Genomic DNA, 15,289 nt, shown 5'->3' with positions numbered 1-15,289 from the left:
TTCAGGGTTGTCCTTAATGGAAAATGATGTAAATAGGAGTGGGCCCATTAGCTAGACACAATTCAAGGATTGAATTCAATAAAAATTCCCTTGGGTTTCTGCATGAAAACTATTGAATTGTCTGTAAATGAGTGAAAAGCACCTTCCAGTTTTTTTCTTATCCTTTTCCATTGTAAAATCTTTGAATTAGTTTATTAGACATTAATGAATCTCCATTGACTTACCTAACTGGTATATTCAAATATCCATTTCATTTACAGTTAGGCATTCAAATATCCTTTTCATTAAAAACTATGTTCAAAAAAGGAATATAACAGCTTGCTCAACCGTCCTTAATAGCTCCTTTGGAGTCTCTCTGTGCTTTCAGCTAAATCCAAACTTGCAGAATCTCATTATGAGAGAGCACTGAGTCAATTCAATTGCTCCTGGACCCTGCGGTGGCCTGCCACATCAGAGTTTCACCTTCGACTATGTTCATTTTAATTTTGCTAAGTCTTTGTGAGGTTCTCCTGACTCAGGAAGTTGGTGGCATGGAGTGTGACTGCTTTAAACTCTCATCAGCTTAGACACACTACGTATAAGCGATAGGAAGACACTGTGCTATGCCCAGTGTGCAGCTCCGGGGTGCTGGCATGTGTGTCCATTGTACATAACACTCATCATGGTGACGGCAGGGAAGCCTTCTCTGTATCCCCAGAGGTGCCCTAGGCTTTACCCAGCGAGCGCCCTTATCCCAGAGGTAAACACAATGGTAGAATAGTGTTGTTCATCATCTTTATGTAGCTTAGTTTTTGCATGATTTTTGACTTCATACAAATGAACCCTGTATGATATATGGGTTTTGTTGCTCTTTATTTTACCTGTTATAATACCCATGACAGTCTCGTCCACCTTGTTATAGGTGACATCTTATTTCCTTCCTTCTCGAATAACTTTCTATTATGTGAATACACTACTTCCTTCTCTTTCATTACTGTACTTTTAGGTGGCTTAGGAGGTACACCGTGAATAGAACTATTAAGAATATTCTGGCTCGCCAGGCATCCTCATTAGAGTGACTTTGTCTTTAAGCCCTGCATGGCAATCCCTGATGTACCGCCATGATGCCCAGGGAAGATAGGGTGACCTGGAAGGCCAACTGCTTCCTTAAGATCATTCGACTTTTGGATGATTACCCAAAATGCTTCATTGTGGGAGCAGACAGTGTGGGCTCCAAGCAGATGCAGCAGATGCGCTTGTCCCTGCGAGGGAAGGCCGTGGTGCTGATGGGCAAGGACACCATGATGCGCAAGTTCACCAGTGGCCACCTGGAAAATAACTCCACTCTGGAGAAGCTGCTGCCTCACATCTGGGGGTGTGTGGGCTTTGTTTTCACCAAGGATGACCTCACCGAGATTAGGCCATGCTGCTGGCCAATAAGGTGCCTGCTGCTGCTCCTGCTTGTGCTATCGCCCCCTGTGAGGTCATTGTGCCAGCTCAGAACACAGGTCTGGGGCCTGAGAAGACCTCCTTCTTCTAGGCTTTGGGCATCACCACTAGAATCTCCAGAGGCACCATTGAAATTTTGAGTGATGTGCAGCTGATAAAAACCAGAGACAAAGTAGGAGCCAGCGAGGCCACACTGTTGAACATGCTCAACATCTCGCCCTTCTCCTTTGGGCTGATCATCCAGCAGGCGTTTGACAATGGTAGCATTTATAGCCCTGACGAGCTTGATATCACGGAGCAGACTCTTCACTCTGGCTTCCTAGAGGGTGTTGGAAATGTTGCCAGCATCTGTCTGCAGATTGGTTTTCTGACTGTTGCCTCAGCGCCACACTCTATCATCAGTGGGTACAAGTGGGTCCTGGCTTTGTCTGTGGAGACTGACTACACCTTCCCTCTTGCTGAGAAAGTCAAGGCACTTTTAGCTTATCCATTAGTGTTTGTGGCTGCTGCCGCTGCAGCCCCAGCCAAGGCTGAAGCCGAAGAAGAGTGGGAGGAATTAAACGAGGACATGGGAGTTGGTCTCTTTGACTAATCACCTCTCAAAGCCAGCTTAACTTGAGAAACATGGAAATAAAGGCATACTTCTCTGAAAAAGTATATTCTGTAATATGTGTTTTGTGATGTGTGCACACATTTCTTTTGAGCATGTGTTTTAGAATAGTCACACGATGTCTTAGGCTTTAGAAATAGTGCCAGTTTTCCAAAGTGATCCCTTAAGTGTACTGGAGTAAACATGTTCATGTTGTCCCACATTCTTGCCAACATTTGCCATTATCGGTCTCTTAAAACTAATAGTCACTCAGATAATTTATTCTATAGAATTTATTCTATATATTCTCTGAATTTATTCTATAGAACACTTACCTAACTGCTATTATTTTTTTGAGCATTCACATATATTAATTCTCTCTCTCTCTCTCTCTCTCTCTCTCTCTCTCTCTCTCTCTCTCTCTCTCTCTCGCTCTCTCTCTCTCTCTCTGTGTGTGTGTGTGTATGTGTGTTTTCCCTGGTGCTTCTCTCCTGAAAGAAGGAATGTCTCAGGAACAGGCCTTGGATAGGACATAGCCATCAATGGGCTCAAAGATGGTGACCCTTTTGGGCCTTGGTTTCCTGGTTGCTGGAATACTTGTCTCAGGTTCATTGCCAGTGGAGAATAGAATCAAACTGAGTCTACTTACTGTCATCTATGCTGCATACTTTCCATTTGCATCTTTGCTCCACTTTTTTTTCTCACCACCACAGGAGACTGGGTGGGGTGCCACGTATCCTGATTTTTCTCTTGACCCTTTTGTTGTTTTTTGCCAATGTGCAAAACTACTTGAAGGCAAGAGAGAGAGGGAGGAAGGGAGGAAGGGAGGGAAGAAGAGAGGGAGGAAGAGAGAGGGGGAAGGAGGAGAGGAGAGGGGGAGGGGAGAGAAAAGAGGAGAGAGGCTGTAAGCAGTGTTTCCATCCTTTCAGTTTGCTTGGGTTGGCAGTGCCTAAGGTCTCACATCCCCTTCTGGCATTCCTCTGTACATAGCATTGGTGCCACCAGTCAAACACTTTCTCTAACTTTCTAAGCATGGAGTATCTGGAGTCCTCTGTGATCACCTGTGTGTGACACTGCATTGTCTTCGTCAGTCCCCTGTATACTGCACCGTCTGATTGGTAGGAGCGTGGAGGTTGCCCTTCGACTAATATCTCATTTAAAAAAAAATCTATGGTGCAAGTCAAGAAGAGTCTGTCTAGTAAGTGACTCCCATTCTCTTAGTATCATTGGCTCCTGCTTGTTAAACCCCAAATGGGACTTGATATTTTCTGATATTATCTCTACTAAGTCTGTTTGTTTTAACCAGCTCTATATTCTTCAGGTCTCAGCTTGATGAATGTTAATTCTGAAGTTACCTACAGGAGATATTATGTACAGGAGGTATTATATACAGGAGGTGTTATGCACTACTCATTTTTTAAGGTGCAGCTTGAATAAGGAGTTACAATTTTGGCTTAAGCACACACCCGTGCTGTTGTTTTGCTTATGAGTGTTCTCATTCTAACATGTGGTCCATGTATATTTTGCCCTATTTTAATATTATCTGATATGAGGTTTGGTACCTTTGTTTGTACATGATAAACATTTTTTAAAGTAAATGGTTAAATAAGTCACTCCATAAAAGAATTGCGTTGCACGGAGTCTTTGCAAGTGAATTGGCCATAAATCATTAAGATAAGATCACAACTTTAGGATAAGAACTATAACAGTAATAAAAGTTAAGAAAGCAAAAGAGAAGCATTCACTCAAAATATATGACCAGACAAGAAGACTTTATTTTCCTACTCCTTTCCAGCCTTTATTTGTACAGTCCCCCAGAAATGGCTCTGCTAAGTAGATGAGACTGTGCTTTGCATTTACCTTGAAACATCTCATAAGCATTCCTTATATTTCTGGTCTTGATACAGTTTTTCAGTAGCTGTACAAACTTTTTATAGAAATTTAATAAACACATATTATGTGCTACAATTGCATTTTGTCCTGTTGTCTGACATGGCCTGTTTTCTGAGTTTTCCTGTGATGATTCTACCTTAAATGTTCCATGGCCCCCTCCTCTCCCCCACATCCACTCCTCCATTTCCCCTGCAAAAAGAGCAGGGCCCCCAGGGATAGCAACCAGACACTTTTATAAATATCTTCTTGTCAGTCTGAAAGCTAAAATGCTGTCATAAAAGGGACCTGAAGGTAGAGGCATCGACATGGTGTTTTCCATTTCTGTAATGAGGCATGAAATACTGTGGGAGGCCTCTGCACTGAAAACAAGGCAAGGACACGCAGCAGCCCCCATGGTGAAAACAACTTGGCAGTGGGGTGGGGTGGAGGTGGTAGATTCATAATAGAGACAAGAGCACAGCTTCTGGACTCTCCAATATTTTATCCCTTGGCCAAGTAAAGGTATGTGTGTGTGGTGTGTGTTTAGGTCTGTCTTGTGACAAATGAAAGAGCTATATTTTTTTTCTGTCATACCATTTTTTTTTTTCTATAAGACTGGTTTGCTACTCGTACCATAGTCAACGACATTACTATCTCTCTCATGTAAGGTTTCCCAGAGCGTGGACTATGATTTTACTTCATCTCTGCTCCCTGCCATCTAGGAATCCAATTATTCCTTTTTGGTTTTCCACCATCTCCTGAGCATTAGATAGTTCCAAGTAGATCAAGGACTGCTCGGTGTTCAGGTTTTCATGGTGAGCAGAGAAGGCCAGGCCCAATGATCTCTGTGTTAGATGTGGAAGTGGCAACTATTTCCTAGCATACATCCTCTTGGTGAGAACTTAATGAACTATTTATACCTATTTGCAAAGGGGCTGGGAGATGTGGCCTCCAATAGTGTGTGTGTGTGTGTGTGTGTGTGTGTGTGTGTGTGTGTGTGTGTAACAAGATTGGATTCTAAGAAAGCCAACATCTCTATGACAACTGTGTTTGTTTCTTGACATGCCGTTTTGTATTCTGAAAATATCATATCAATTTGCATCTATGGCACATAAGAAGAAGTCTAGAGCCCCTGTGCATACCAGGGACTAACTTTGTATGTACCTGCAATCCCACGAGACATCACGGAAGGTGTGTAACTGTCTCTGGAGTGGATGTAGAGCTTTGCTTTGTACTCATAGTGTGGGTCCCTGGTGTGGCCAGTTGTTTTGATGGCAGCCGTCCTGATGGGCATGCACTTATACCTGGTGCTAATGCTCACATTTCCCAGGAAACTAGTGATGGGGAGAGTATTTTATGTGCTTGTCATACGTTTGTGTCCTTGGTGAAATGTCTGCTCAAATATTTTGTACATTGTAATATCTAGGGTGTTCAATTATTGACTTTAAAGACATTTTGGATAAAAATCGTACTGTATACAACTTCATTACTGGATGGGATCTGTGAGTGTTTTCTCTGTGCTTCTAGTTTGACCTTTCATAGTCTCAGCACTGTTCTTTGGATAGCACAAGTCTAAATCCACTCTGTACTTTGAACTGTGTTCAAAGGAACTGAAGATGGATGATAGAGCTGAGTGCAGAGACACTCTAAAACACACATAAGAGGAAAGCCTTGTGGCCTCGGAAAGATTTCATAGTTACAATGCAAAAAATGTGGTTCATGCAGAAAATCTGTGCTCTTACACAGGAAGTGTTTGTTCCACACTGGCCAAGAGGGTGAGCTAGGTACACGTTCTACCCTGGACTGCAGCCCAAGGCCTTGTTCACACTGTTTGAAATTGATTCACAATGTGCAATTATTTTTCAGTTTCACATTATTTAAAACAGTGATCTATGAGTTTGAAAACAGTGGTGTTTCTATAAAACTAAACTGAAGGCCTTAAAAAAATTGGAATAAAGACTAAATTGCTTTGGGAAGTAGGCTGTTGAACTAACTGAGGGTAGGAGCATAGGCTGGGGAAATGTAATATTGATAACATTTTACTCTCACATTGACAAACAATCCTACAGGCGTTGTTTCTGCAGGGCCAAGCATGTGGAACGCCTGTACATGAGGTAACGTTCAGGACTGAGGTGGTGGCTATGGACAGAAGGACTGCTGAGCAGCATGCACTGTAAGTTGTATGTTAAGCCAAGTGTTTAAGGTACTTATAGTTTGAAAGCCATTTTTTTGTTTTGTTTTACTAGCTCTAATAACTCCCATTGCAGTAGCTTTATATAGAATGTATGTGTGTACATGTGGATGCCTGTCATTGTCACCAGGTATTTCCGTTCACTTTATGCACCAAGGCAGCATCTTCTCTGTGAAGCTGGAGCTTACTGTTCCAGCTAGTCTGGCTAAGCAGCTTGCTCCAGGTATTCCTGTCTCAGGGGCCTGGGATTGCAGACAGACTGTCATACCCATTTGGCATTTCTGTGGGTTCTGGGGGTCCAAAAGTAGGTCCTTATGCATGCAAGGCATGTGATTTTTCTTTCTGGGCCACCTTTTGGGCCTTCTTGTGCATATTAAAAATTATTAATTTTTCTATGTATCTATTATGAGCTGATTGCTACCTTTTCCATCACTGACAGGAGGACAGAGAAGCTATAGCATCATGGGCAGCCCTGGCTGAGCAGGAGTTCTCAGAGGACAGGAGTCTGCCCCACGAGCAGCACTTTGCAAGGTCTGCTCATGTTTTTTAGTTGTCACAGTTCATGGATCTGTTACCTGAAAGCTAGGGGCCAAAAATCTTGCTAAATTTCCTGAAATACCCCGAATGTCAATACCTTGGGGGCAGGAGTAAGGAACTAAAGGTAAAAAAGAGAAGAATAAAAATAATTTTCACTCCCAAATCTAAAAAAAAAAAAAAAGAATATTTAAAGCAGGAGGACACAGAGGTGCTTTCTCTAGCCAGGTAGGTGGGCTGTACAGCATCCCATTGGATAATCAGATGGATTATAATGGTGAGTGGGGCTGTGCACAGTAACTGGCTCTCTGCATCCATCATTAAAAAGGTCTGTGGGGTATTAAGAGATCTTACTGGTAAAGGACTGTGTTGATTGGATAAAATAATCTACAAGGAAATGTCTGGGTGTTTGATAAACTGACAGCTTTCCAGGGTACGAGAAACACCTTGCAATATCTCCTGCAAGTGTGAGTTTGGCTTCTGCTGTGTCAATGTACCGCTCAAAGGGGCATACTCCATAGTCTGTGTTCTGTTACCTGAAAAACTAAGGCAAACTTCTGCTTTGCATAGTGAGCATTCCAAGTTCAGATTTAACAAATGGAAATATAAGACACCTGGTTAAAATTTCCATTTAAATTAGAAAGGTATTTGCTATGTATTTGAAATTTAAAACCAATCGATCATCCTGTTCTTTTATATGTCAACCTTAGTATAGTCTTTAAGTTTTAATATAAGGAAAGTATGTTTTATATGTTAACACTTTTTCAGCCTTTTTATAGTGCAGTTGTCTGTGTGTAGTACACCAAAGTTCGTCTCTCTATTCCTCACATGCTTCTGGACTCTGTGAACTCCATGTAGTTACCACGAAATCACAACCCTGTACTCACTGGCTTTCCCTATTAAATGTTGTCACCTGTGGAAATAATCCTAAATTAAAATTATATTTTCCAAATTGAATTCTGACACTAGATATGGTATTGTGTTCTTGGGAGGCTGAATATGGCCGTGCTTCTGGAATAGTCAGGTAGGACACAGACTAAAATGAAGACAAAACAACCTTTATGAATTCAGGCCCAAGGAACAGTGGAAACAGCCACACCTCTGTCTTTGAGCCTGCTACTGGAAAACAACAGTGGTTCTCATGGACTCCACGTCCCAGAATCACGGACACGTCCAAACCTGGAGTGTTGAGCTGGAATATGAATCTTCATATCCTGCAAACATCCAAAGTGAATATTTTCTTTAAATATTTATTTGTTCAATTTATGTCCCCATCATAGACCCCTCCTTCCTCATCTCTGTCCCACGATTACCCCCTTTCTCTCATCCCCTCTCCTACTTCTCAGAAAAGGAGAGCCCTCCAAACCTTCTGAGCACATCAGAACTGAGTGCATCCTCTTCCACTGAGACCAGAGAAAGCAGCCCCACCAGGGGGAAGTTACTGAAAAGCAGGCAACCGAGACAGCCCCTGCTCCTTTTATTAGGGAACCCACATGACTTCTGAGCTGCCCGTTGGCTACATATGTGTAGGGGGCCTAGGTCCATTCCATGCACGATCCTTGGTTGGTGATTCAGCCTCTATGAGCCCCTCTGGGCCCTGGTTAGTTGGCACTGTTGGTCTTCTTGTCGACCTCCTGTCCCCTTCAGTCCTAATGTTTAGCTGTGAGTCTCAGCATCTGTTTCAATCCACTGCAGGGTGGAGCCTCTCAGAGGTCAGATATGCTAGGCTCCTGTCTGCAAGCATAGCAGAGTATTGTTAATAGTGTCAGGGGTTGTCTCTCTCCCATGGGGTGAGTCTCAGGTAGGGCCAGGCATTGGTTGGACGTTCTCTCAATCTCTGCTCTATCTTTATTCCTGCACATCTTGCAGGCAAAGGGTAAGTTTTGGGTCAAAGTTTTTAATAGGTGGGTTGGTGTTCTCCTCCCTCCACTCAAAGTGAATCTTAATTCTCACCCAGTTTAGAGTTGATTTTCAGTTGTGGTGATTGAGCCCAAGCCTTGCACATGTCAGACAAGCTCACTATTATTGAACTAAACTATATGCTTGACTCACAGTGGAGTTTGAGTATCACCAGGTAAATTTTTTTTTTCTGTTGTGCTACTGAGGACAAAATGGCATTGTAGGATCATACAACTGGAAATATGATTGCTGGTTTTAAAATAAAGCATGTCTGTGAATTCCCATTTCTTTCCTGCAACCTCCACAAACTCACTTTCGTGCAATGCTTCGTTCTGTGCCTTCATTCATCAAGCCCTGATGGGTAGTAGACTCTGTGATTCTTTCCAGGCAAATGCTATAAATAGAAACCTCATCATTAACTTCTTGAAGGACAGTATCTTCATTTTCTTCGTTTACATTTCCATCTTTTTCCACATAGCCGACAGTAAAAAAAAAAAAAAAAAAAAAAAAAAAAAAAGAAAGAAAGAAAAAACAATATACAGTTTTATTTTACATATTTGTCTTCCTGTCTCCCATGGCAAAAGTTTAATTTGTTACTAAATGGTATTTATGGGTTTGAACTTGCTTGTTTTCCTCATTGCCCCAGCACCCGGGGTCCCAAGATGCACTGGCAATATGTGTGTATGCTTATCAAAGTGCCCTTGGGAAATGAAATAATGCACAGAGCTCGTTCTCTATTTTCCAACAAACTTTATAACACTCTCCCTGATCCTATCCTTTGGATAGATTTCTAGTTTATCTTATATGTGAGAAATGACCTTATAACCTGTGTGTGACAGTTGTTTGGGTTTTATTAAGTGCCCTGCTAGCTCGTGATACAGGGGCATTACTCATAGATATTTGTTGGTTACCCCAGTAAGCCAAGAAAATTTATTTTTATATATTTAACTGCAGTGTCTTTCTTCTCCCGCATGTCATTTAAAAGTAGCTCATAGTGTAAGGAGAACTCTGCCAGTTCTGACATTAGATGAAGGGAAAAGAGATAGATTGTCATAACGGGTCAGGGAGGTGAAAACTTTGCGGCATTCACATCTCCCAGGAAGAAACAAACTTGATGAAAATTAAACATAAATTTAAGCCAAAGGGAGCCGTCTATTCTCTTTCTATTTAGAGAAAGACTCACTTCATTACTCTTTTTCTATCCCCCAGAGTATCAGGGAACAGGAGCAGAGGATGTGTGCATCCATCCATCTGAGATGTTCCCTATAGAAAAGTAAGTCATCCCTCATTGAATTTTTTAAAAATTGTGATATCTTAGTAGTTATCCTGCAGTTCTGCCCAATTTCTCTCATATAAAAAATATTCCATGGTCAAGACAATTCATTAGGGCTTCAAGAATAATCCTCCTCCCCACCCCACTCCGAGCAAGGGTTTCTCTGTGTAACAGTGTAGGATCCTGCTATCAAGGTCGAAGGCAGGCATCTCCCAATGGCCTCTGAACTTGGTATAAGGCAAAGAACTCCCTTTCTCACCCGGGTTCCTTCTCTGTCTGATCTAGGAAATCCCAGAACCTCTAAGGAGCATCACAACCCTTTCCTGGTAAGAGACCCATTCATCCAACACCTAGCGATTCCTGGAAACACCCTATGCTAATGAGATGTCTTGGTATCTTGGCTTTCAACCAATGACCTTTGACCATCCCTGGAGTTCTTTCCCCCAGCTTTAGAATAATTAAATACTGCTTTCCTCCTCTTATGCTAGGGCTGTTTTGTTACCTGTAGAGCACGTCTCCTTGGTAACCCTAGCCCCAGCGAATCAAACACATTTACGTTCAAAACTCCTCCCACTGCCCGAGGGTTATAAGTCCTGGATTCATGAAATAAATGCCTTCTCACTCCACTCCTCCACCATGACTGCCCAAGACTTGTCATTTATTCTGGGGAAGGAAGGGTTACTGAAGAAGACCTGCTGAATGCCTTGAGCATGAGCTTCTGGACCACTGCGGGCTTGACTACAGGTCAGTTAGCCAAGAGCTACTAGCCACCACAAGCTTCTGCTGTTCATTGGCGTATGGAACTGCCTCGGCAGCATCTGACCTGTGTCCTGCCGGGGCCTCTGGTACTAGCAATCTCATTTAAAAGAGCTAACTGTAACATCCAGTGGAAGATCATTTTCACCTCCCCTGGTGAGTGAAAAGGCCTTAGCCTGAGCCCTCTAGTCCATCCTGAGAGAATGGAACCCTGGGATCAAGGGTTCCTCTGTCCCCTTCAGGAAGCAAATAGCGCCTGGACCAGCTTGGGAGAGAGACACATATATTTGTTTCCTTTCTGGGAGTACTACAGCCAAACCCCAGGACAGCCCTGGCTATCACCAGATGTGGATCTATGTAACAGAGCCCTGGCTATCCCGGATTTGTCCTGTAGACCAGGCTGGCCTCTAACTCACAGAGATCTGTCTGCCTCTGTCTCCTGGGTGCTGGGGTTAAAGGCATGCACCACTATGCCTTACAAGAGTAAAATTTACTGTTTTTCTCTTTGTTAATAATTTTATGTTGTACTGAGAATCGAGTCATTACTTGGTAGATGATACACAGTTTAATATAGGACAAAATTAACAAGGCTGTATTCTTTCATATAGATCTGCACAAGAATACCAAAGCAGAGCCAGGGTTTGGCCAGCTCATACTGTAGGAAACAACTTTCTGTCCAGGCCCTCTTCACACACCTAGTTGCACCCAGAAATACATGTGATGATTTTCCTATTTGCTTTTTTTTCCTTGTGTGGTTTTTTTTTTTCATTTTTACAAATCAGAGGGAACAGAAAATGACCAAGGAATGTGGTGATTGCAGATTCTCAAGTTCTCTGAGGTTTGATTTCATAATGTTAAAATGGAGAGACTATGCCATTGGCATGTCTTAATAATTAAATTAAAAGTGTAATGGCAAAAAAAAAAAAAAAAAAAAAAAAAAAAAAAAAAAAAGAAAAGAAAAGAAAAGAAAAAGAAAAGAAAGAAAGAAAGAAAGAACTCGTGCAGATGGGTTATTAGAGGCGTGGCTGAGCAATCACAGGATATCCACACTCCAAGCACGACATAGCCGTGACTAGAGCAAACGAGCCTTCAAGGTGGGTACAAATGTGGACAGATGAGCACAAATGGGCACCAGAACCACCCAGAATGAAGGGATAATCTTAAGTGACTTTAAAGGGGTTACACTTATGGCGTGTTAGGATAAAAACAAGCAGAGCTGCGTGCGAAGACACTTACTTTTAACTAGCTCCAGGGGATTCAGTGTCCTCTTCAGGCGTCTTCGGGCATGTGTGCTCACACAGATATATAACCACCCCCACTCCACAAAAAATACACACAATTAGCAAAAAGTGTCATGTGAAACAATTTAAAAGGATGCAATTGGCCAGTCTGTAATGAATGAAAGTCCCTGACGATAGAACAGTGACAAGCCCACAAAGCAAAAACCATGAGCTTTGTTTACCGCTGTTTGGAAAGTATTATTTGACTTAGCACTTCATCTAAAAGTTAGTCATTAAATGAAAAGAATCAAGCATTTATCTTTTCAGAGAATATAATGGAGGGTAAGGAAATAAATCTATGGGTTAAGGGAACTTTACCAATGAATATTACTTAGATTAAGAAAGGTGACATAATTCAAAATCAGTTTAACCCATAAAATATTTGACTCAAGCAAGCATGAGAACTGGGTGGTAAGACACCCGGCCAGTGATTTCATAGGTACCAAGTGTCAGCCTCCAGATGTCCTGCTAATCACAAAGGGGAGGGTTTTGATAACAGATGGAGATTCCAATCTAACTCGGCGATCGAGTTAGGAAACCTAACATCGCTGGCCTCCTGAGAAGATGCAGTCTGAGCACAAGGCATCGCTCAGAACGTACCGCTGGACAGCTTCCATTTGAGATTGCTGCCTGTTTAGAACACATGTTGGGGCTGGAGGATCAGGAAGATGACCGCAACACACAACCGACTACTGAGATAGGCCTTATTCATCAGACAACTGGCTTGATCCCAACTAGCTGATGGTTCAACAGGGCAGCAGGTCAGAGCCTCAGTGCGTGTTGTCATTTGTACTTGGGATCATTTCCTGTATCTAACGATGTGCTAGTGTGTCAGACACGTGGGTACCCAAGCAAAGTCACTGAAACACTGCTAATGAGCCTAACTGACTGAGCAGGCACATTTAAAAAAGAGCATAACAAAGCTGGTTGTGGATTTGCTAACCATATCCTGTTTTTTAAGGTACAGCTTGGTTAGCATATTGGCAACCTGCAAATGGTTACAGAAGAACTATTCTTCTGTCTATGCGTCTTCTGGATACACAAAGGCCTGTGCGGTTTGTGTGTTGGTAAGACACCTAAGTAAATGGAAAACATCGAGTGATAGAAAACATGTCTGTGGTCCTGAGAGCACCGTCTTGTCAGAACAATAGCAAAGCCCTTGATAAAAGTTGCTTCTGTCTTCACACTCTTGCTTGAAGATTTATTTTCTCTTATGATTATATTGGCTATAACTTAATGAATATGTACACAATATTAGTTCTTTCAATTTTATAATAATACTTACATATGTGCATTATTACCACCAATGGATTTTAAGTGATTTAGCTACATGGGACTATTTTTTTTTACTAACCCTTTAAAAGTCTAAAATTCAATCTTCTGAGTTACATAATATCAGCAGTTACATAATATTTTGTATGTTTCTATATATGAGATCTATGTTTATAATTTAAGTTGTTTTTCTTGACCGAAACAAAATAGCTGAGCTCCAAGAATTATAGTTACAAATTAATTCCTAGGGATGTATGTCTAAACCATCAACAATAGTTTTAAATAAAACCAAATTATGGGAAACTATTATGATTTTAAATGAGTTAGCTATAAAAGGAGACAGGGCAATAGATGGGATCGATATTAATAAACACAGTGATGAGGGCTATGATTGCAAACACAGAAGGCTTCATGCAGCTCAAACTTGCAGGTGATTTGTATTTCGTGCCCTTTATTAACTGGCATCTAATGAGGTATTTTTTTCTACCGTATTACATCAAATGTTCCTGATAAAAATCTTCTGTTTTCCATGTAAGTTGCACCTTTTTCATAAAAAATTTCAGAAACCTTTGACTTACGAAATAAAGTTGTCACTCGAAGCTCATTTCCCATTTAAACACGGGGAAGTGGAATAGATGCGAATTAATCCTGCACATTTTTTCCACTCGATGAGGTCTCCAAGACATCTTTGTCCTGTCCCCTTTAATGGACTCATCAGTCAACTCCCTATCATTTTAAACAGAAAGATGTAATCTTATGACGCTGTCCTTCATGCCTTTGGAAATTATTATAATTTATTCTTAAAGCGCATTCAAAAATTAAGAGCGAGGAGACCCTGCTTTATTTGGATACCGTAATATTGTAACAATAACATGCTGATTACAATGAGAGGCCTAAGAATACTCTTCTGCGTTGATTACTCATGTTATATTCAAAACTAGCAGCTAACGCGGACAATGCTTCAGCCCAATTACTTAATATTCTCCCATGCTCAGAAACTATGCAGCTGGGGAATGGAGCTATTCTTGACTTCATTTATCTGTGAGTGCAGAAAAAAAAAAAAAAACTAATAATAAGTGACTTCTCGATATCATGCAAATCTCCCTAAGTTCATGCTGTTGAGATTTGGATTTTAATATTATTTTGCACCACAGTCTGGACATGAGCACTTGTGTTTGTTATCTTAAAGCATGCCCTTCACTCTCTGCTGGTTTCCCTCTGCTTCACATGCTAATTTGATTAATGAAATTCACAGAAATGAGTGGAAGAGGGAGGATAAGATAGATATTTGACAAATATTTAATTAAAAAAACTGAAGAGTTTGGGTTTTTAAAAAAAATTCTTATCATGTTTGGGTATATTTTTATACTCTTAATTAATTTGTTAGAACTTGTCATTCACAGGTTATTACTTGATAAATTTTGCTAGTTTCATCTCTGGAGTTCTTAGAATTCTAGTCTTTTAATAGCTACTTGTTCCCCCGCTTGCTTCTAGCCTTGGGGCATCCAGACACCTTTTGGAACCGGTGCTGGAAGGAGTGAAACTCAACTGGGCAGGTGGGTCAGCAGGATCCTGCTCTCAGTGGGGCGGAGGAAGCCAGCTCTGAGTAGGTTTTCAGTAAAACAGCTCCTCTTCATTGGGGGAGTAAGGGCTATATAAACATGGGGGAAGTGAGCAGGGGTTTTCGGGGGTTAATATAAATCACTGGTTGGGGCTAAGGTGCTGGGAATACTTCATTTGCATGGGGAGGAATTCCAGGTGCTAGCTGGACATGTCCTTCTAAGGAAATAGGAAGTTGTAACCTGAAACCTGGCCATCAAGCTCCCTGACTACTTTAAGGGTGGCAGAGGTCGGGGTAGCAAGGCACTGGGGCATGTAGGCTCAAGACAAGGAGGGAGAAATTTTTATCCTGCCAGTCTCAAGATGAGATTTTTAGGGTTTGGACATGTCTTGACTACTCTTGCTCCAGGCCAGGCCCCCTATCCCCCCATCTTTTTTTTTTCACTTGCCTCACAGCTACTGTATTGTTTTTATATTCAATAGTAAGAAATTTAGATTAATACTGCCAAGGACTCTATCCTTTTCCCTTTAATTGAAAGCATCCTTTGGCTTTTCACTGCTAATTGTCTGTGACAAGATTGTAATCTGTGATGAACAAAGCCGGGGAAAGTAGAGACGCAGGAGGTAACTGCTCT

The 15,289-nt window shown here is 41.5% G+C and overlaps 1 pseudogene; it reads left to right on the top strand.

Moving 5' to 3' along the window:
- The first annotated feature begins 1,103 nt into the window (after positions 1-1,103).
- On the top strand, positions 1,104-2,020 carry LOC127201080 (60S acidic ribosomal protein P0-like; annotated as a pseudogene).
- The last annotated feature ends 13,269 nt before the right edge of the window (positions 2,021-15,289 follow it).

This window comes from Acomys russatus, chromosome 17, assembly GCF_903995435.1.
Source record: "Acomys russatus chromosome 17, mAcoRus1.1, whole genome shotgun sequence".
In the NCBI taxonomy this organism is placed as follows: domain Eukaryota; kingdom Metazoa; phylum Chordata; class Mammalia; order Rodentia; family Muridae; genus Acomys; species Acomys russatus.
This window is presented reverse-complemented; position numbering and strand designations above follow the sequence as displayed.